This window comes from Melospiza melodia, chromosome 2, assembly GCF_035770615.1.
Source record: "Melospiza melodia melodia isolate bMelMel2 chromosome 2, bMelMel2.pri, whole genome shotgun sequence".
NCBI lineage: Eukaryota > Metazoa > Chordata > Aves > Passeriformes > Passerellidae > Melospiza > Melospiza melodia.
This window is the reverse complement of record NC_086195.1, coordinates 84,808,458-84,831,924: the sequence shown is the minus strand read 5'-3', so window position 1 is coordinate 84,831,924 and position 23,467 is coordinate 84,808,458. Positions and strand designations below refer to the sequence as shown.

At 39.6% G+C, this 23,467-nt stretch overlaps 1 protein-coding gene and 1 long non-coding RNA gene across 10 annotated transcripts in view; one reads left to right on the top strand and one right to left on the bottom strand.

Annotated features, from left to right (window-relative positions):
• The window catches only part of STARD13 (StAR related lipid transfer domain containing 13), a 284,737-nt gene that overhangs the window by 223,669 nt on the left and 37,601 nt on the right, over positions 1-23,467 (top strand). The window contains exon 1 of one of the 8 annotated variants that reach the window (XM_063149156.1): positions 10,704-10,811. The exons of the other annotated variants lie outside the window; for them this stretch is intronic. The gene's annotated coding sequence lies outside the window, so the exon portion shown is untranslated. Of the gene's footprint in view, positions 1-10,703; positions 10,812-23,467 lie in introns of those variants that run through there. 8 annotated transcript variants of the gene reach the window in all.
• The window catches only part of LOC134414497 (uncharacterized), a 33,681-nt gene continuing 26,231 nt past the window's right edge, over positions 16,018-23,467 (bottom strand). Inside the window, exons 4-6 of one of the 2 annotated variants that reach the window (XR_010026757.1) lie at positions 21,591-21,769; positions 21,016-21,427; positions 16,018-19,948 (exon numbers count right to left, since the gene is read on the bottom strand). This is a non-coding gene — a long non-coding RNA (uncharacterized LOC134414497). Of the gene's footprint in view, positions 21,428-21,590; positions 21,770-23,467 lie in introns of both variants that reach the window. The other variant, XR_010026756.1, reaches the window with a different exon arrangement.

Sequence of the window (23,467 nt, the reverse complement as noted above, 5' to 3'; positions counted from 1 at the left end):
CAGAGAGACAGATATTATGAATAGTATTTCTTTAAGAAGCAGTTATACAAATATACTGTAAAGCATGCAGAAATTAAAAGACTTATGAAGGAATTAGTGGGTAAAGCTCTGTGAATTGTATTGTGAAGGAAGACATAAAAGAAATATATTTTTGGGTTTCCTGTAAATGTTTTTAATTATTATAGTGAAAATTTATTGAGCAATTCAACAATTGAGTTGCTTCTCCATTATGAGGAAAATGTGGGACCCACCCTACCTGTTCATCTCTAATGTGTTTTAACCCAGGCAGTGATGAATTTGGTGTGAACTTATCAAGCATAGTAAACACCTGTACAGCTCACAGATGGTTAACATTCTATCAGTACATGGCACCTATGAAGTGACAGTTGTTTTGGTCATTTACTACTTTTCAACGTTTAAAAGTGGCAAACTTTAAAAAGTGTTATCAACTCCATGTGCTCATTTTATTAAATAATATTTAAGAGATAGCTATAGTCAGATTTGGAAGTCCAGAGTCTGCTTTTTAAAAAAAGATTCTGGCTATGGTTAGGACATAAAATTTTAGTTAGTGGCTAGTGCAGGTTTGTCCAGTAGAAAATTACTTGAGAAGGTATATGGCAGAATGGATCTAAAAAACTTACACATTTTTTTGCATTAATGGATTTAAAAATTAATAAATAAATATTAAATAAATAAAGGTAAAAAACCCCACAGTAAAGCTATTTATTATATTTCAGTTAGGGATCATCCATCTTAACGTTCCTGGGGTCTCATTTGTGATGCTGTCATTTTTCATTTTTTCATCTCCTGAAAGCAAAATTTGCCTTAGGGGTGTGGAATCATTGTGATAAAAATGAGCTGGTGCTACTGGTTAATTGCTGTCCTTCAAGCAGCTGCCTTAGCATTCAGCCCTTCAGGCTGCTTTGAAAGGGGCTTTACGTTTACCACAGATGCCCTGATTGCTTCCAAAATGATGGAGGAGAGCATTTTGCCCTTTTCATTTTGAGGCATCATAAAGTCTTGGAGACTTTTGAGGCCAATTGGCAGATGTGATTAAAAATTAATGAAACAGAACAATTGTACCTCATCCCCTTGACAGACACTTGAGTAAGTGCTTTTTCTAAGACTGCTTTTCTAAATTATTCTTTTTGCATCTCTATTTTTCTCTCATCTGACCACAATGACATCTTCCTTAGCATTTAAAATGGAAAACAATAGTAGAGGACATTTGGGGATTTTTTTTCATGCAGTTCCCTGCAAGTTCTGTTTGGATTTTGTTCATCACACATAGGATGAACTATCAAGACAGACTGTAAACTGAAACATGGAACTGAGGTATAAGTGAGGAAGGAGATCTGCTGCTGTTTAGGGCTGCAGAAGGTGTCTTTGGTAAAGCTCACACTCAGTGAGCAAGTTGAAACATTTTCCAAAAAATAATCTGGATTTTTTTTTTGGGATAAGCCTTCACTGCTGTCCTTCAAAGCCGGTCTGTATTGGAACAGAGACTAAATATCATCTTTTCTGTGTTCTACTACCTCAGCCTTCAAATATTCTAAAAGAAAGGAAGTAGAAAAGAGCAGGAAGTGGGGAGGAGTGCGGTCTCCTGCATTGATTCTTTGGAAGGTTATTGGGGAATATCAGTGCTCAGGCCCTGAGATGGAAAAAAACAATAATTTGACAAAAAATAATTAACTAATACTAATTAATGCTTCTTTACTACTTTGCGTGTGCTGTGGATTGCAGACACCAGCTAAATGTAGAGACTTGGTATACATAGAGAGATTTTTTTCTTTGAATTCTGTCAATTTTTTCAAAGAGCTATAAATAAACAAGTATATATTTGACTGAATATATTTTTTTGCCAAAGCAGAGAAACAAAATCATCATTGTCTGTGAACTATTCACAAGGTTTTAAATTCAAAATATTTTAGGGCTAAATGCTGATATTTTTACCGATACTAAACAGGAATGTACTCTTCAGGTTATTTATTAGTAGTGAGACTGTCTGGTGTTTGATTAAAATATTCATTCTGAAATATTGTTTTGGAGAGGCATTTATCACTAAAATTATAATTTAGGGATTTTTTTTTTTTATTTGGAAGAACATACTCCTGGCTGGTCAGACACACTGATAACCATGGGCTATTTAGAAGACAGTGTTTGCCTGACACAAATATTGCTCCCTGGAGAGCCGACTTTCATGATAATTCATCACATTATCATGGCATAAGTACACACAGTTACTCAGTCACTGCAGTTACGTAGTTCCCCCCAACAGGATACTGTTAAATAAACAATGTTATTTGAGGAATTGGCAATTCCCTCTTCTGAGCTTCACCCAAAGTATATTCTCAGATTTTCATTCACTGGTTGTTTTGCTTCCTGGAATCCGCTCTTCTGCCTTCTGAAACTTACAGTTGTGCAGATTCCTGATCCAAACAAACCTGTGATAGCTTGGGGAGATCTGCACTTTTGTGTTCATCCGAAGAAGTGAGGGTTAACCAGTCTGAGCACTGCAGGTGAGGTTATCATCCAGCAGCCCTTACACACCATGGAAAGCAGCATTGCCTGAAATGGCACTATTTCTGTGAGCAGGGGTGCAAATGGTGCTGAGATGCCTGCATGGCAGGAATATAAGATACTGCTTGCAAGAAAAGAAGAGAAGTTTATGGGGTTTCTGCTACAGGTGTGGCAATCCAGAGGTAGTTCAGTGCAAGGTCTGGAAAAGTAAACACTGCCTTCCAGGCACACACTGCTCAAGTTAATGTCTCCTCCTGAGAACAGAGCTGGAACTGTATCATCAAAACATCAACTTCGGCAAAGAGCTGTAAATTTGCCACCTAGCTGGTCTGAGACCAAAGCAACCTGTTTAGTCAGGTGTATCTCAGAAATTGTCCTGAATCCAGGATTCCTCTAAGGAAGAGTAAATATTAGTCCTGCAGGTTTTGACAGAGAGTGGATTAGATGAACTTTCACTCTCCACTTTGGCCTTATTTTCCATGGTTTATTTCATCTTCTTAGATGAAGTCTTTTTAAAATAAAATTTAGCATGGCCATCCTTGGGAAGAGAAAAAGCCAACTCTCTTTATTGTTTTTCAGACTGGTCATTCTGCAGGATGTGGCTGCAGTTATTATCAGTCCCAGTACATGAGTCAGATGGTGGCATTATCAAGTTATTCCTTACTCTGTGTTTGCATAAGATCCAGTGAAGAGAATGTGACTGCCCTGACAGGCAGTGGAGTTCAACATTTTCCTAAATTCAGTGACAGAGCACATGGAGGAATGAAATTTGACAGAGACTCACTGAAGTATCCTGAGCATTAGTGGGATAGCTGTGAAAACTAAGACAATAAAAAACACAGTTGGAGAGTCAGAAGGAAAAGATACTTGTGAAAATAAAACCAAAAAGGAGCCCAGCAGTAAGGAATTCTGTATTTTGTTGAAAATACAGGAGAGCTGAAGAATGTGTGGTTCTTTTTCTGATCTGTTTCTTACATAAATAGTACAATGCATGCCTTATGGCACAATCCAGCAAAGCAAGCATGGAAATAAATGTTAGACACATTTAGGTGCAGATTTTTTCAAAAATCTATTGAAAATTTTCATCAGAAGAACATGCTTATTCCTTAAGACAGTGTGAAACTGCACTGTTGGACCCCTTACAACAGGACTTTAAATTTATCTTTTCCTCAGAAGAAAATTACTTTACATATATCCTTTGATTGTAATCTAGGTTACAGGAATATACTGCTGTAAAAATATAGCATTACTGGAATTTTCCAAGTCTCAAAATAATTTAGTGTCCAAATACATACTTTATCTGATTTATGGCTTCACAGCCATGTCTAAGCCAGTAGTGCCAAATAAAATTTTCTTTACTGTGATATGTATGCAGTTCTTTTTAAGGTATTTGGAATGATGTCTAACATTTAAATTAAGCAAAAGTTTCCTTCTAAAAATATTCTGCTATAGTTGTATTTTTAATGTGCAATTTCATCTTTTACATTTTTAAAGTGAAACTTCATTTCTTACAATATCAGTACTCAAACATATCTGTGATATGCTTAACAAAATCAAGGACCCAGTACATGCAAAAAACATGAAGTCATGTCCTACAAGGGCATTTTTTTTCCTTAATATCATTGTGAAAGTAGTTTTCTGTACTTCAATAATTTACCAATTCCATTCAATGAATATCTCTCAAGAAAGCAATCAGACAAACAAAAGAAAAAGAGTGAATTTGCCCTCAGCTTCCTGATACCTATGTAGAAATGTGTAGTTGAAATAACATTTGCATAAATTCCATTTAGCAAGGATGCATTAGCTGATGCCAGTGAATGTGAGGACACTTAATCAAACAGTAAATAGCAATGCATGTCTAGGCATTGATCAGTTAATGCAGACATTGTCAGAAGAATTAAATAGATCATGATGTCCTTTTGTTCTTTCTCTTTATTTAGTATAATATGCTGTTGCTTTCTAAATCTCCTCAGGGTCTTTAATAAAGAAAGATCTCTTCACTTAATTTTGACAGCTGTGTAATTGGGGTGCTAAATCGTCCTCAGGATGTAATCAAAATGATTCAACTATGTAACAATTCTCTGGGTTTTCTGCTTAGTTTAGAGCAGAAGGGGGAGATTTTGGTAATTGCAATCTCTTGTATTACCTTAAAAGTCAAGCATTGATCATTATAATACAATAGTTATAGTGTAGAAGATCTCCAGGTCACGTGTAAATAAATGTAATTCAAAATTCAGAATAACCACGGTAGTAGATATAATTTCAGTGTCTGATTCACAAAGACAGTTTAACAGAATAATAGGATTTGGTTTGCCAGAATCAAATCACAGACCAGCATCAGAATTCGGGAAAAAAAATCAGTAAATCTGACACTCAATCATTGTTTTAGCTACATAAAATTGATCAAATAACTACCTGAACTCTAGACTCTGTTTTTAAAAAGTCACTTTCCATGCTTATATGGGAAGGTGATAGCAGTGACTGTAAAACTGAGGCTTTGTTCACAAGGTGCCCCATGCAGAGATGGGATCCAAGAGGGAAACCCCAGACTGGGATCTCACCACCTCCTGCCCTTCCCTGCCTGCTGATCAGTGTCTTGGCCTTAAGCCCACAAGTGCCAATTGATATATTTGTTCTGGTTTCAGGTATTTCTGCTTGAAGGCAGTGAAGTTTCCTTTATCCTAGGAAATTCTGAGAAAAGGACAGTGATCCAACACCTTTACAGTTTCTGCCTTTGGTGAAATGCTATGGTCGCTAGTGTACACATCAAATGAATCAGATTTCCTGGATTTATTCGAAGAAACAACAGTAGGGCAGGACTCCAACCTAAAATCATATGCTAAGTAGGAGGGATTTCAGCTAATGTTAACCCTTGGAGTTATGCCAGACTGCTAATTCAAGTGCTCAGTGCATGGTAAAGTTCCTGTAAACTCTGCAAAAGAGCAGCTCAGCTTAGAAGTGGTGCAGAGAGGTACATGGAAGTTCAGCCAAGCCAGGTGGCTTGTGGACACTGCAGCATCCTCCTGGAAATGACCTGCCCATGCTCTCTGAGAACATTTTTCCTGCAAACAGGCTATATGCTAATTTCTTGATACACCCTCAGTTTCCACTGTATAATAGCACTAATGACCTTGACAGAAAGCATTTCCTAGGGATTAATAACCATTTGAGATTTAATGACCTGAGGCTGTGCCGCAGGCCATCAACTCCTTCAAGCTGCTCATTAAATTCTTAGGGTACACAGTCTGCTTCAATCACTCCTGCTTAAGCATTTGCTCAGTGTCACCTAATAACAATATTCTCCCTGAGGTATTTCCTTTTCAGAGGCCCTGGAAATGTGTTTGTCCTTAAGACTTTTGGGAAAATAACTCATCATTAATTTTTTAGATGATTTGTGTTTCAAGTCAGAGCATTTACTCAGGCTTTCACTGAGCTCTTGGTGTGAGGAACTCAGTAAAAGTCAGTTAAATTCATAAATCGCACCTCGAAATATAAACTATTTGTTCTAGTTGCTTACAATCTCATAATATTATTCAAGAGCCAGTAGCCTCCAGCATCGAAACAGTGGTGGTTCAGCCAAAGGTAACTTATTTGAGAGGTGATTTTGGACAGGCTACCACTTTCTAGCAAAGACTGACTTCATACTGGCTCTAAAAGACACCCCAAATCCAGATCTGTGCAGAGGAACAATAGAGAGCAATGCTGCTTATTGGAGGAGAAATGCTCCAACAAGCCAATTACTCTCTGATGAAATCATAAGTCAAAGATGGTGTATTGTCCCATGTTATGGTACATACTTGTGAAGGGTGAACTTGTTTTTCTGTTGAAGATTTTTCATTTAAGGGAACATTCTTCCCATATTCAGATGGCACCAAGCACAATTGGATCTTAGTTAAATCTGCTGCTGTGGTGTTACATCGTGTTCCCTGTTTATTTGTGTAAGAGTGCAGCGCAGCATGCCAAATAGGCATGGCACAAACAAATTGCTTGTTCTTCCCAGAGTTTCAAAACTGAGAGAGAAGAAAATGCTTGGGGAAGAAGGCAATCAGCAACAGTTTTGGGAAGCTGATACAGCAGGCATGGTGCAGAGTGATGTGTCTACAAATCAGTTATATTGTCTTCACATCAATTACAAGAATCTTCTACTGAGGCTCTGCCAGGATCACATTCTCACATTAGTCCCTGTTGTGCACTGAGCAATCAGCTCCCTTGTTATGTCTGGGGAGAACTAGGAACAGGGCTCTTTGGGAGCTGGAAAGTGGAGATGCCTACCCTGCTGTCTGGGAAGGCCTGCCCTCAACCTGATTTTAACTTGGAACCAGCCCTGTGCTTTGAGCTAACGTCTTTGTCCAGAGGCTGCCCACATATTCAGGGAAAGAAAAGCATTTTTTTCTGGCAAAGTCTAAAGTGCAGGGAGTTGTTTATAAGCTTCAGATACTTTATGTTATAAAACAATTAAGAAAACCTGGGTACCAAGAATGTATAGTATCAACTGCAACGGGGGAATCTTGATAATTGGAGCTTAATTCTAGTGAGACATACATATAACACATGTATACTGACACATATATGGAATATATACATAGAGATATATATGAAATCCAGCAGATGAATTGTTCATCAATGAGGCATTGTGGTGATTAGGGGGTGAACAACATAAGTGCTTACTCGGTTGTTTATGTTTCAGATTAGTGGATTTTGAGGTCAGGTAGCTAATCCTATGATATGCTTTGTGTGGGAAATACATGCTGTTTGTGGTAAACACAGAGCACCTACACAGGAATGTTCCTACATAAATCTCAAATCCCATTGCAAACATGGATACAGATCACTACACCACCACTGCAAATGGTGACTATCAGGTGCAAATAAGTGAAATTAGGGACCTTAAGTCACGCCATACATTAGTGGGATGTGCCTCAAAGAAGAATCACACTGGAAATGTCTTTTGCTTTATCTGCCTGTACATCCCATATTTTCTGTGTAGACCATAGAGAAGAATGAGCTCTTTCTGTGCACAAGCCATTTCACCTCTTTCACACATTAAGAGAAATATTTTAAAGGAAGTACTTCCTTCTCTCCCTAGCCTTCAGTAGCACCTAGGATTAATAGTTCCAATGCAGTTGCAGATAGGTGAGATGATTTTCATTCTTTATCTCCAAAAATCCCCATGTTAATAAGCATGATGGAAGGCAGGTCATCTAAATATTGAACTTCTGACATGACCTATTGAAGGCTGTTTTATAAAACCAGCCCCTCTTCTGAGACCATTACTGTGTGGAACATGTGAATGTGCCACTGAGCCAGCTCTGCTGCTTCTGGCTGCTGTTGGATTGGAACAAGCATGCTGCTTCATTCCCATGTAGATTTTAGGTGTAGGAATACAGCTCTGGTTGGAATTTCCTCTCTAAAGTCTATTGAGAATTCAAATGAGAGCCAGATGAGTTTTTTCCTGTTCATTTAGAAGAAAAATGCTAAACATCATGAGAAACTTTAAAACTTCAACACTCCCTGAAAGTCCTCACCACAATAACATTTTCCTGAAAAAGAGCTTTCCAGTGGGATTTGAGCTTGCAGGTGATAAGCATTCATTATGTTTTTCTACCCCAATGAGGAAAGGCCACATTGGTAAACAACGAATTAAGGAAATTCTTTGAAATACATCTAAGAAATAGGAGCTTTGTAGTCTCAGTTTTGAGGCTACTTTTAGCAACCTCAGACTGGCTTTGGCTTGGAGTTATGGAAAGATTAATGAAAGCCCCAGCTCTCTTCCCAAAATCAGCGTCAGCCAGTGAAGCATCACAATTATAATTTTCAACTTTTGCCAGTGTTGCCTTCCCTGCACATCCTCCAGTGCAGGTTAAGCAGCGGCTTCCAAGCTGATTTGTTTGGGTTATTGTTTGTCCTTAAAGATGAAGCTGTACCAGAAAATACAGAACTGTAATTTTCAGTACATCAGTGCTATTCCTTAGCAATAAGTAAGCTTTCAGAGCCTAATGCCATGGCCACAGAATACTGTGGCTAATGGGTTTCTAACTACCATTACAGTGTGAAAAACCACTGCAAAAGGCAAAGCATCAGGAAAAACATAATGAGAAACTTTAAAACACCAACACTCCCTGCCAAACATAGCCTATCTCCTAAATCAAAATACTTTAATCATGTCTTCAGTTTCAACCAATGGTTTCAGAGCAACATGTGGGCTCAAAGGCGGTTATTAGCTGTCTTTAAGTGCCATTTTAGCTGAGATTTCATATTCAGATTTTGTCTTCTCCTTTCAAAAATTGAACGGGGCATTTTTTTTATGGTAAAATCTGTAGGAGAGTCCATCTTTCGTAGGCAGCTGCCTGCTTTCTGCTTCTGTTTCTGTCTGGAGAATAACTTATCTCATCATACTTCTGGCATATCTAAGGCTAGACCCTGCCAAAATCTGAAAGTGAAATAAACCATCAAGAAATGTCAGATTCTCAAAAGTGCAGACCAAGGTCAAGTCTAGAAGAATACGCTTGAAAAAAAAAGTTTCCTTCAAAGCATACACAACCAAATTTCAATCTTTGTGTTTATCTGCATATCTGCATATCTGTATTATTGTAGCTCTGGACAGCCAAAAATGTCTCATGTCCTCAGCACATACTTTCATTCTTCCAGCCTCGAGAGGACATAAACCCAGGGCAGCCCTGGAATCCTGTACTTCATGGAGCACATCTGGAGATGGGGAAGGGCTGATCCCAGGGGCAGCATAGCAGCTGGCAGGAGCTTCCCTGTGGAGCAGGTCTGAGTGGCTCTGGGCCCCTGGGGACAGCTCCCACCTTGCACTCAAGGTGACTTCCAAAGGAGGGATGTGTCCTCATGCACTCCTTCAGGGCAAGGGCAGCTGTTGTTGTTCAGAGACTTCTCCAGGACCGAATGCAAATTGGGTCAAAACAAAGTGAACCTCAGGCCCCAAGATTTTGAATAGCAGCCATCTCTCATCTCTTCTTTAAACAGGGTGTTTTAATGCTTTGCAGAATTACAGAGTGAGGCATGCTGCCTTCCATCTCCTTAATCCTCTGTAAATTTACTTCTAACAGCTACTGCCAAAATACAGTATGGCACTTGCACAGCACATGCTTCTTCAGTGATGAGCACAAAGTAGCTTCTGTTCAGAAGGAATATGTTGCAAGCCCATGAGTGGCACGTTGTGAGTGTTGAAGATTATGAAACATACTCTGAAACTGAGCAAGCCATAAACACTTCATTTTTCAGAAATAGTCACATTACCTCTGTCACTCTGCTTGGCAAGTGTGTGTGTGCAGGCTTGGTGCATCCACGTAGCACACGTGGAACAGGCATCAAGTGTTGAACCCGTGGTGTGCCAGCCACACTGTGGAGTTCAGAGGAAATATTTCAAGTATGCACTTCAGCACTCTTCTCAGCTTTTTATAAAAACCCACGGTCTTTATTTGTTTATTTTTCCTTTGCTGGCCTCTCTCTTGGACTAAACTGACCTTAAATTATAGCATGGATTTATATTCATTGATCTCCTGATGAATGCTCTCTAATTGATACAGAATCAGGTCATGGCTTAAGGCAACTTCTGACTCTGGGTAATATCTGCTGGAAAAGCAAGTGTTTTGTTTCTGTCTGTGGGCAGAATACAAAAAAAAAATCTCCAGTTTAAGAGGCCACTGGTTTGTTAAAGTGGTAAAAGAAGACAAGCTCATGCAAGGTATTCTATGTGGCCCTTATGGATTTGGACCATATTTTTAGCATAATAAATGCTTCAGCATATTTAGTCTAACAATTTTGCTTCTTTAGGAGGGAAGAATAATTTTTCCATTTTTAAACTGAAGTGTAAGCGTTAAGTGATGTGTCTCATTTCCCACCGAAAGTCTAGCTGGGCAAGGGATTAGTCATTTACTTTCCAAATATCTAGCTGCTAGAACTGTCTAGAGACCAAACCATCTTTGCCCACAGTCAGGCCAGTCATGATTCAGACGAGTGGGAATGTGCTCTTCAGCAGTCAGAGCAAAGGGACTCCATCCATGAGATGGCAACTGACACTAACCAAGTGACTTCCCATTAACTATGGGAAGATTAAGAAATAGTTGAAATTCATCCAGCAAGTTAAAAAGTGACAGGCTCTGTATTTCACTGACATTTGCAGAGCCAACCCTTCTGTATTCCCTCCTGTTACCCAACAGGAGACACTGAGATGAAAATAGGAGGCTTGTCCTTCTTTGGTGGCTTTGGTGTCTCCTGACAGGTACTCCACAGATCCACACTCTGGCACCGGCAGGGAGCAAGCACTGGTAGGTCTCCAGCCTCCCTGTTGTCTCTTTCCAGGCTAATATATGGAACATAGCTGAAGGCCAGGGTCTGGCTTTATAAAGTGATAACTGCAAACATCTAACTTATCTAAGCTCTTTCATGCTATTTGATAAAAGAGCAATTTATGTCTTTCCTGCTTGTTGCTAAAAATAAGAGGGGAAAAGTGTAGAGAGTTGTTAGTCCTGGGTGGTGTGCTAATTATCTCTTTGCTAACTCTGCTTCATTGCTGGCAGTGATTATTGTCAAGTAATTACAGGGTTCCTACAAACCTGGCTCCTGTTGGCTCTGCATTGTAACAGGGGTAAGGAAATGAGAAGTGTCAGTACTATGGAGACCCAGTGATACTTCTGCCATAGCAGAATTTCCTGTTATAGGAAACAGTTATTTTGTACAATGGCTTATTAGATGGAAACAGGCCTAGGTGAGCTGCAGAATGGAAAATCAGTATTTTTTGCTACATTAAAAATCTGTTCTCTTCTTGGAGGAGCACGTAAAACCCCCACAGCCTTCTATTTAAAAACGTATGGAAAGAAAACTAAGGGCTCCAGCCAAAAGGCTAAAAATAATAACGGTACCATCATAGCCAAGTTGTCTGTTCCTTATTTCCTCCAGTATGAATGAATAAATGTTTGTGAACAGCTATCATGTAAAAATTGTTTTAGCCTGTTTTCTGTGTATTGCTCTGCAACCATATGGACTGCAGCTTTCGTTGTAAAGGGGAATGAACAAAAAAAAATCTAATTATTTGTGTGAAGAAAAATCATGAGAGTTTGTTAGTTCACATGTCCAAAACGTTTGAGTTCATTGGTAATACTGCTGCTTCTGTATCATCCCTTTGGTTGTTCAAAAAACATTTAGATGTGTATGTGTGGAGTACGCAAAAATGTCTGCAGCCACCTGGTAGGAGAAGACAGGACTGGGTAAATCATAATCCAGTGTGCTTGAAGAGGTAAATGAGAGTTAAATGCTTTGAACATCTTTGAAAATCTGCATCCTAGCAGTTTAGAAATTTAAATATCCTTAAAACTCTGGCCCTGGATATTGAAAGTAATCTGTATCTATTCAGTAAAATTAAATAAAATTTCCATTACATGATGGATGATGGAAACTGAACAGCTGTCTGAGCAGTAGCTCCACTGTTCTCTAAAAAAGAACCTTAATTTGACTTTCCCACGTTAGTACTGTTTACATGTTAGAGAAAATTGTTTGAAAGGCACTTTCGTAAAAATGGGTGCTTTTGTGAAAACAGAGTGAGGAAAGATGTTCTTTTTTTAGTAGGTGAGTAATTGTTTCCTTTAATCTCTTTGTTTTTTCTCATGATTCTACAAAGATCAGCACACAGCCATGTAATTAGTGGCTCTGGACTAGATCACGCTGAAACACCCACTGGTGTGACTCCACTGTTCTTACGGCACTGCATAGTCAAAGCAAAGGGTAAAATTTAGTTCACAATAACATCTTCCCATAAGCATATGTTATTTCTTTCATCACTGAAATAATTTAAAAAGTTAGTTGAACCATCAAACAATGGAGGTCATCTGGCCCAACCCCTGCTCATGGCAGAGCCAGCTTTCCACATCACATCTGGCACTGCCACAGGATCAATCCAGCTCCAAAAAGGAAGGTATTCCAAGTTCAGAATGTCCAACAAAAGAAAATAATGATTTGCACGGAGGATTAATTTACTGATTTTTCATTTCCTCATAGAGTCATAAAAGACATCATGGTAGCTTTTTTTAGTAATGTTCTTACAGAAAATAGCAGCTGGAATAAAGCAATAAACAGATATGGGTGTTTGATCCTCTCACAAATAATCATAATAAAACAGTAGCTATCCACAAATAAAGTTACCCTTCATTTTGTAAATGAATTTTCACTACAGTCTTGAGGCATGATAAGATGTTAATAATGTTGATATACTTCAATGGCAACAATAGTGGTATGGTTGTGAATCAGAAAAAGACAGCTGGGTTTGTAGGTACAGGTCTTGTCTGTGCTTTCAGGATAACGTCAGCCCTCCTGCTCCTGGATTTTAAGTAGATGACAGTTTCTTACACAATGTGTGAAAAAGTCACCATCTGCTGTTTGGGGTTCTTTTTCGGAAGTAATACACAGGACATCTTTCTCTGTAGGCCCTTGCATGAAAAGAGGTAATAAGGAAACAGTGGGATCTAAAAACAGATCTGCTTGTAGTGTTAATCGGCTGATAACAGCAGATAACACTGATAACACCAGGGTAGAGCTCAGCACTCTGCATTGCAGACATGGATTTGGACCTCAGTTTGGAATATTTGAACTCTGCTCAAATTACTCATCTCACACAGAACTGCAAAAGAAAGTGTTTTAATCTTAATTCATGATAAACAAGAACTGCGAAGTCTTTTTTATTAATACATCAAAGTATTATCTCCAAGGGGAGTTACTTTAATATTAATGTTCAGTGTTTAATATAGATTCACAGCATGAAGACCACCTCAGATGGGTAGAGTTTCTCTGATGTATATCTGATTGCCTGTATGTAATTTGAACATCTCCAGAACATGAAGGGCATAATCAAAGAATAATTAATATGTTGATAAGGAATTACATTTTGTTCTACTTATCTGCATAATTCAGAGAGAAAGTTTATGATGACAACATCTGTCTTTTGGGGTATTGTTTATATTTTCATTCAAATTATAACATGAAGCATTCTCTGCATTCCATAGTGCCTTTCATCTGCCGAGCTCCAATTACTGTCTGACCAATTAACTTCAGTATTGCACACATGCAAACCACGTTGAGTACTGTGGAAAATCTAAGCAAGGCATTGAAGCCTGAAACTTGACCTCTAGTTTAGGATACTGAGCTTGAAAACCCTGATTTCCAGGGACATTAAATCTTTGCATTTAATTGGAGTTATGAATACACATGAGAGTCAAAACTAATGGTCAGACCAGCACTACATCCTCTTGGGAGCCCTCTGAATGTCAGGGCACTCCAGAGACATCTTGTATGCTGCTTGAGTTCAGGCTGTCTGGAAGTCTCCCCTTGCCTTGCAAGAGATGACATTTTTCAAAACCTTGTAAGGACAGAGTGTGGCTGCAAGCTACATGTAGTGGGGTCCATCTGCTGCGTCCAAATTCAAACCAGATCTCAAGGGCAGAGCACCAGACAAAACACCTTGGGCACTTTATGTGCAGTGAAGAATCATACCTTGTGTACAGATTGAAGAATTTACTGCTCTAGTGATTAAAGTATTAGCAATCCAATAAAAGAGTTGGTTCAGCTACAAAGATAATAACACTTATAATTCCAAATATAAAGTTATGGCAAGTTTCCAGTAGTGGCACAGTTGGAATTGAAATATATATACTTCCTATTGGCTGTTCCTCTCCTTGGCATTGTTCTTGCCCTTCCGGTGACTTTCTGGATTCAAAAATCAATAGTGCTAGTTTTCCTCAAGATGAAAAGAGGTGTAGAGGAGCTTACAGTGAGTCTTCATCTGAAATTCTTTACTAAGGAAAGTATGATGTTGCTGGTAGAGATATCTTCCTCCTTACTGTTGGGTCAGTTCAGGGTTATTTTTACATACTTCTTGAAATAGTCAGACTCACTGAATGGTTGAGGTAGGAAAGCACATCTGGAGGTCATCTTGTCCAACCCAATTGCTCAAGCAAGGCCGTCTGTAGCCAGCTGTGTCCAGGTGGCTTTTGAATATCTCCAAGGATGAAGCCTCCACCAGCTCCCTGAGGAACATGTACCAGTGCTTAGTTACCCTTACAGGAAATAAGTCTTTGAAGATGTACAGAGCCTTCTTCTGTGTGTCAGTGTGTGCCCATTGCCTGTCACTGGGCACCACTGAGAACATCCTGGCTCTGCCCTCTTTGCACCCTCCCTTGAGATATTTATCCTTACAGATGAGGTTCCACCGAGGCTTCTCTTTCCCATGCTGAGCAGTCACAGCTCTCTCAAGCCTTTCTTCATCTCTCAGATGCTCCAGGCCCTTCATTGTCTTTGTAGCCCTGTGCTGGACTCACTCCAGTGAATCTGTATTTTACTGAGGAGCCCATAACTGGATGCAGCGCACCAGATGTGGCCTCACCAGTGGTCAGAAGAGGGGAAGAATCACCTCCCTTCACCTGCTGTCACCCCTCCTTGTGCAGCCCAGGGTGCTGCCTGCCTTCCTTGGCAGAAGGGCACGCGGCTGCTTTGTGTTCTCTTGGTGCCCACCAGGCACCCAGGCTGATTTCTGCAAAGCTGCTTTGTAGTCTTTTGGCTTTTCACTCCTCAACAATAGTGATTCAGTAGAAGATACATGACAAGAATATATAACAGACATATACAGCATGAATAGATACATATAGCTGCAGTTTCACTGACTACTTATTGGTGATGTCTGGAGGTATTGGACTAGGAATGGCACATTGCAAAAATCTCTTTATAACACATCCAGGGAGCAAGAAGTTTTCAAAATACCAGCTGGACGCAGTATTTCCCTTTTCAGTGTGAGCTCAGCAGCTGTTCCAATCTTCAGGCCACCCTTTGGTCCATAATACATGGAAGTTTAGACGCTGCCTAGATCTCTTAGCTCGGGAATCCAAAGCCAGAAACTTGTAAAAGAAGAGTCTGCTTTCAAAATTTAACTCATAGTGACTCTAGGAGTCACCAGAAGTTTTGAAGTCGATCCCAAGGGATGAGATTGTTACCTCTTCTCTATCTATTAGATAGTGTTTCTTCCACATTAAAAATACTATATACTTTATATTAGAGTCCCTAAAGACTCACATTTTCCAGACCATTATCCCAACACATTTTTCAGTGGGCATACAGTGCTCATGTATAAGAGCTCTGTTAATTCTCAAGTCAGCAGTTCTCAGCTTTCAAATGACAGGCCAAATAGGTGGGATGGGCAGTGTTGTACTGAAAAATGGGTGGGTGGTATCCAGTCCTCCAAGTCTATAGGAAGCCAAGACTCATGGGGGCTGTCAGAAGGCAAGAAAAAGAATATAAATCCTAATGGAGAAGGAGGAGGATGTGAAAGGAACCAAGTTCTTAATCACTTTTGTCCATTAGTAATACCAGAGTATTTTTCTTAGGACTAAAGGGAGGAGAGCCTGATGTCCTTGTCAGCTCTCGAGATATATATATATATATATATATATAATGCAAATTTATTCTAACTCATAAATCCTGTTAGTGGTTTCAGCTGGGTAAAGTATTCTCTTTGTTTCTTGTCATAAACTGCTGCAGCATTCTTTTGTGCAGCTGCCACATTTCATCCTAATGCAGCTGCATTTCACCCAGGGATGAAGTGATCCCTATATATAACTTTCTCTTCAGTTTTTATAACTGTTTAAAGGGCCTCAAGATGAGATGTGGGTTGCAAGCTATTGTTTTATTGGTGTCATCACAAAGTGCTGCATTGTACAAATCAATTGTAAGCTAAGAAAAGTGGCTTTGAAGTGATGCTTGAAGATAGAGAGAGATTTTTTGGGTTAGGAGGGATTTAAAATCCTACTTCAGGAATTTGTAAGGATGATGACAAAAAATGGGAAACAAACTAGCATGAAGTAAGGTTGAATAAACTGAGTGGACATGTGGGACAGTGGGTAGCAAAGATGTCAGAGAAATGAATGACAGAAAGTTAAAGTGGCTTCACAGTGGAAGACGTGGAAAGGAAAGGAGAAAAGGAAACCTGCAGTAAATAGGAATTATGATGATGATGAGGAGCAACCAAAAATCTCAAGAAGACACTCAAATGAAGACCCGAATCTCTTTTTTTTTCCTCACATTACTGAACCATATCACATGGATGGGATTTTCAGCATTGGTTAGGTCTGTTAAACATCTTTGCAGTATTATTAATGCTATGTCTGAAACAAATGTTTAAACCACTTGGTGTTGAAATCTCATTGCATTCTTATGTTCAGATGCCTGATTGTGCTGTACACCCGTTACCAGGAGTTCCCTTGGAAGTCTATATAATGGGAGAATTCCCCAGGGAGTCGATTTTATGATAGACTTTCAGGAACAGTAATGGCTGCCTGATAGAGTGGCTAATTGCTCTGAAGAAGGAGTCCCTCAGGACAATTCCTGCTCCTAAGTTCTTCAGTGTGTCCCTGCATGCCTGCTGTCTTGGTGTGCTGGCTGCTTTGGTGGTTCCTGCAAGTCACCTCTCAGCCTGAGTGTGTGGAGTGTAGCACATTGCACAAAGGTCTCTCCTGCACTGCAAACTCTGATTTCCCTGTTGCTGTTTGCATGAGGAAACTCATTGCCTTGTACCTCTAGCTCTGATGATACCTAGATGTAAAAAATTCAAATACAGACACTGTTCCCAGACCTGAAAAGTTCTGTGCTTGATGAACCTGGTATAAAACTCAGATCTACTAGTTTTACCAGTATCCCATTAATTTGGGAAAGGAATTCAGCATAATGCTTTTGCTGAAGGGAGACGTAGCTTCCTAAGTCATTGCTGGAATAACACACCTGTTTTTTCTTGGGAAGTGCAGCCTTGCTGAAGATAGAAGGCTGATGAGAATTCTCCCAGATGGCCTGTACAGAATTTGGTTGTAGTAGAGAACAAAACAATTGTTGTGGTCATTGAAAGAAACATTTTATACAGTCCCAGACTATGTATGAGTAAGAGAAGTGTCAGTAGCTCAGAAGGAAAAGCTGGATAAGCTGATCATCTAACCAGGAAAAAGCCTTTTCATAACACTGCCTTTAGCTTGGTTTCATTTATTCCTTTCTGGAGAATTCTTCTCCAAATCTGTGGTGGTAGCAGTGTGTAGTTAGATAAAGTTCCAACTCCAACTCATCTCCTGATACCAGTGTCATGTGGCAATGTCAGTTCAGATTGCCTTCCTTCTTTTTTATTCCCTCTTTTTTATTAATCTCCCTGCTTTTGTGCTGTGAACAGTAGTTCCCAATTTCCTATTTTTGTATTACCCCTGATTTTATACCATTTTAGCATAACCCTTCCTTATTCATCTGCTCTCCAAGGTAAACAGTCACACTCTTTAAATCTCTCAGCATACAAGATTTATTTTTTTTCATGTTCATAAATAATCAGGCTTCTCACTTTCGACCTCTCTAAGAAGTCAGAGCATGAATGGACACATTTGACTATTACTCACCAAGGGTAAAGAATTACACATAAAGGAACTACTCATGAAAGATCTTTTTCTATTGACATTTAAATTATATTCAGCCACAGTAGTTTAAAAGGTCCGTATTTTATTATAATATTACTAGTACCACAATATTCCATGAAAGGTTTAGGACTATTAAAATAACACTTTGACAGTTTTATTTGTCCCTTCCTTGCAAAACATAACCTTGTCTCTAACACTAATTATATGGCATGATATAAAATAATTCCAATGAAATTCCACTTTTGAAAACCTTATTATCAGGATTTATTGATGCGTGTGCACCATAGTGCAGTAAAACATATGAATTCATTGTATGCTTATGGTTTATTTTATTTATTATATATTTGTAATATAAATGGTAATTTTACAGCTGCATGGTACAATTGCTGTTGCGTTATTATTGGAATTATTCTGGAAAAGTCCTACAGAGTGGATGGGAATGGGGTAAGCCATTAAACCTCTACCTAAAAGCATGAAAGGTTATTGAAAATTGTATCTGTCCTTATTAAATTGCATGGGGATTTTTCCTTAGGGAATATGACAAGTTTTTAATTTTTCCATGCTCTATACCAAGCGCTTGCATTAGTGAAGTGAGATGATAATACAGCAATTAAGGTATTAACCTGCTCCTTGCAAGCTGTAGATCATGGAATCATAAAATCATATAATGGTGGTGGTTAGAAGGGACCTTAAGGTTACAAGCCCCCTACAGTGGGTAGGCAGGGACACCTTTCACTAGACCAGGTTGCTCACATGTGAGCCCTTGTTTTGCCATGAATTTCCTATGTGAGTTGAAAAGTCATCCTTTCTCCTATTTACAAATATATTCATGTTCTTTCCAATTTAGCACCTTTACACTCTAATTTCAGAGCTCTGAAGAAGCTTTGCAAATGCCTCTTAATGGAAACCTATCAGCCTTTAGTGGTACGTTGTAGCTGTGGGATGGTAGAGTGATGCATTTACATGTCCAAAATTTTGAATTTGGATTGTCCAGACTAGATTTCTAAGGGTAACTGAGGAGTGGGATAACCCTATTTTTATGGCCAGATAAGTGTCAGGCATCCAATTCCTATCAACTTCACCTCTAACTTGTTTATGTACTTCTGAAGTGCTTTAATTTGCCATCTTTGAAATAAGAAGAGTAACACAGATAAATATCCTAAAGACTGTGATAGAGAGCCAGGAGAGTAATGGCATCCATTGCAGTATCTCAGACTGAGCTGCAAGAAGAAGCTGAAGCCTGCTAAAGCTGTTCTCATGCAGCTTCAGCCTGAGTGAACTTCTCCAAAGAACTCATGTTCCTTCACGAGCGCTCTTCTGGGGAGACTTCAGGGTGGTGACATTGCTTGTTGGTGGCTTGACAGGTTTATGGGACACAAGGGTTGTAGCAGGACCTGTGAGACAGGGCTGTCTGAGTGCCTACAGCTGCCTGGAGCATGCCTCAGGTCTAAGACTCCATCAGTGTTTCCTCCCCAGGAGTATTCTCTGGTTTACCTTTTGTACAGTTCTGCAGCAATTCCTGAGAGGAAAAGGCATTTTACCACTCTGGGTTGAGCTGAGCCTCCAAACTGACCCTAGAATGCCAGGTAGCCTAGAGTTTTGTTCTGGAAGATGCAGCACAAACTCATCCCAACAGTTTTCCTCCTCTTGCAGGAAAGAGTAAGACAAAGACCAAAAGTTGACGTAACCAGACTAACCACTTGCTCACTGATGTGGCTCCACAGTCAAATGCACTTCTTTCCAACTAATTGATTAATCATTTTCTCTAACATCCCTAGATATTTTGTGTGAATATACTAAATTAGATTTAAGTGGTGAGCAATAGAGGGGGAATACTAAGGTGAACATTAACAGTGATTTGTTACAGAAGATGAACAATAAAGGTTATCACATAAAGTTGACATAAACACAATAGATGGGGTAATTACGTACCTTATTTATTCTAGTTGCTAAATCTTTCACTGCATTGTGCAAAGGGACATCTGCATTTTAAACAAAAATGTAATTTTAAAAAAGGAGAGAAACACCAAAACAGGAGACCGAAGAAAAAGGCAGAAATACGATGAAATATGATATCTAGACAGGAAAAAGGAAAGGACTATAGTAACTAGGTCTAGGCATTGATATTTGTAGATGGTGATAAGCTTCCAAGCCAGAAAATTAATTTATTTACATGAGTTTCTCCTGAGAGAGCTGTTCACCAAACAACTTTTTAGACTGTTTAGACTTTTTAGTTCTCCTGTGCCCCTTCATGAGGGAAGGACTGTTCCATTGGTTTGACTTCCTTGAGCTTGTTAAAACATAGCTAACATAAATTAAACAGAACCCTTAGAGGATTTGAATCAGTTTGCCAATCCAACAACAGTCCATTCCCACCACTTTTGGAGGGTTAGTTTTCTACCAGCTTAGGGGGTTGAGCTGGGTCTCTGAAGGGTTAGCCAGTATGGCACAAAGGGAAGCAGGAGAAGCAGCCAGCTGGCTTTGGATAGGCAGGACAAAGATGTCCCCTTCAGAGGCAGCTGGCTGCTAGTCTGGTGTTGGGCAGAAACAAATCAGTTTGGGAAGAATCAGAGAAAGTGTTGGAAGAGCAGGAGAGATGACAAACAACTGTCTCCATTTCTGCCCCAGAACAGCCAGAGCCACCCACACGATTTGTGGGAGACAAGCTCAAACCTGTTTAATACTAAAGATAGACTCAAAGCCAAGACCCAGCTGTGCCCTGAATACTTGTCACATTTCCTGATTGAACCTCTCTCCTCATTTTACCCTGAATTATAACTCACTACCAGTAGAAAAATGAAATGGAAAAGAGAAATTTGTTTTCTTCAAGCTTCAACTAGAAACTGAAAAAAAAACTCCTTAGAATTCTAGTCCTGTGAGACATACTGACAGTTATCAATATTTGGGACTGAATTATTATCTAGCCTTAATAATTAATGATTGTTGTTAACTGATGCCCAAGCAGGTGGAAAGCAGTGGGCAAATTAGCCTAATTTTTTTTTTCCAGCCACAGAGCAGAAAGAGCAGTAGTGCATAAGGACAAACCCACCATCAGGTGTGCTGGGGCAAGCAGCCTTTTTGGTCCTGCCAAGGGAGATGCTGATGGTGGGTCAGTGGTGCTCACAGGCTTCTGGTAGGAGCTGGAGGAACAGTGCCTCCTGCCAGCCTTGAGCCATGTCCTCTCTGAAATCACCCTTTTCACCATGACAGCCCTTCTCTGTGCTGTTGACAAACTGCCTTGGTGCCACCTCTGAACACATGTGGGTTTCCAAGTCCTTCCATGTTGCACCAGGACAGTGCATCTGCTGGAAGCAGGATCCAACCCCCGTACTAGCCTGGAAATGGGAACAGAACTGGGACAACACAGCTAAAAGTATTTGTACCACCCTCCATTGACACCTCCACTGAGGTCTTTTTGGTGCTGCACATCTCTTCCCAAAGAAGTCTTCACTAATGTTTCACTATGAAGTAAGAAAAAGCAAATATTAGGATATGAGCACAAAAAGAGAAGGTTAAACTTAGCATGTCAAATTATTGTTCAAACACTGCAGTAATGAAAGCATTTATATTGCATTCTGAACTATAACTTGGATTACATGCCCAGGGCAAAATAGTAGAAATCACCTTTGATGTCTGCTGAGGAGTGAATCCTTTGTTGTGCCTTTTCACCTAAACTGTAGGAGGGACCAAGAGTGGAATGACTGGAACAGGTGCCCTTGGCCAGCAGGAACACACTTGTATGAGCAAAGTCCTGTTTCGGGCTGTGCCAGCAGCCTGGTGCACTTCTGCCCTCCTGCTGTTCTCTGGATAAGACAAGAAAGAGAGATATGGGAGGGAACTGGGAACTGATACTTGTCTTGAAACTCAGTGGGCTGGAAGATTAGCAAATCCTACTCAAGGCTGAGGTAGCCATTCAGAAAATGAGAATACTCCCCAGAAATGCCTTCATGGAGGATATAGAGTCAAAGTTTTGAAAGCAGAAGTTAATCAGTCAATTATATTTGACTGAATACAGTGTGTTGCAAACAACCTCATAAAAAAGAAGTAAAAACCAAACCAAAAACACCACAAAAAACCTAAAACCAAAACCTCAGAGAAGAGTGAGATCTACTTTCTTGTTTATTCCCTATAATTACTCAGCCATTGCAATCTGAGATTTTTTAGATCTTGTTTGGGCTGCAAGAATATTTCTCAGCAAGCTCCTCTGAGCAGCCAACTGCAAAAAAAACACTGAAATATGATAAGCGTATAAGAGCATTAAATGGTAGCATTCTCCATCACCCACAGCCTCTGTCAGTTGTATTTCCAGGCCAGATGAAGCTAGAGTGTACGTACAGCTGTTCTGAGTTGTAAAATACATTTTGAAATGGGATTGATTTGTCTGTGTTTCATGAGATTGAATTAAGCAAAAGAAAAAAAATAATATAAAGACTTGTCTCTTTTCCAAGCATTTAATAGAAATAGTCTAACTGGAACATAATAGAGATGTGCTTTCAGCACACAGATGTGCTGTAGTGAGAGCCACGTTTTATGTGAGCTGCTTATTCTTTTGTGCACTGTCAAGAACTGAATGTACTTTCATACTCTGTTTTTTGGCCTTGACATGAACTAATGTCAAAGCAAATGAAGACCTGGTGGTAAATCCTTTTCAGCACTGCTAATGATTGTGACCATTGTGGAGTTGTTCCTGGCTGTCTAATCGTCTTTGGGATATTGAGCTTTTGATACATAGACCTTGTATTCTGAATTTTGATTTCTGCTACAAAATTTGCCAGTGTGATTCATTTTGTAGGGGATCAGAAAGGTGTGCAGGTCACACACTGCAGACTATGTTCAAAGCAGATTTTATAGTGAGCTTCAGTGGGTAAAGTCATTAAGGGTATAATGAGTGATCTGAACAGAATTTCATGGGCAAAAGTTCACAATAGCATGTCTTACCTAAAAAATGCATTTTAGTAGAAAACTGATTTACAACTGGAATTTTTTTCACATGCAAGGCAAAATATGCAGAAGATCAACTGAGCCTGATCATCTTCTTCCAGTTCCATTGTTTGCTTTATAGTTAGGGTTTTGTATTATGGCTGTCTAGACTTTACAGCCACAAATGTGCCAAAACCTTTGACTGGTTCATTCAGGTTGATTAATAAGCAACATAAAATGTCTACTTTCTTTAACACCTGCCCACTCTGTTTCTTCGTGCTTTGCAAATGTAAGAGGTGCAGATATGTGCTTTGACTTTGATGCTGTAAACCAAAACTGTTCAGGTGGTAGATCCTGATCTAGGTTTGGACAGCACAAAGAGATGTTTCCCAGGTTTCCTCTGAACCCCACCTTTGTGTGGATGGGCCTCTGTTTTCAGCTGTTCCCCCGGTTGGTCTGGGAGCAGCTGCACATGCAGGCAGTGCAGGTGCTGGGCAGAGCTGGAGCCAGCACACTGCTTTCCAGAATGTGAGCCCATGGAGCCCTTGGTAAGAATAGAGGTGCCCCTGCAATTGTCCCTT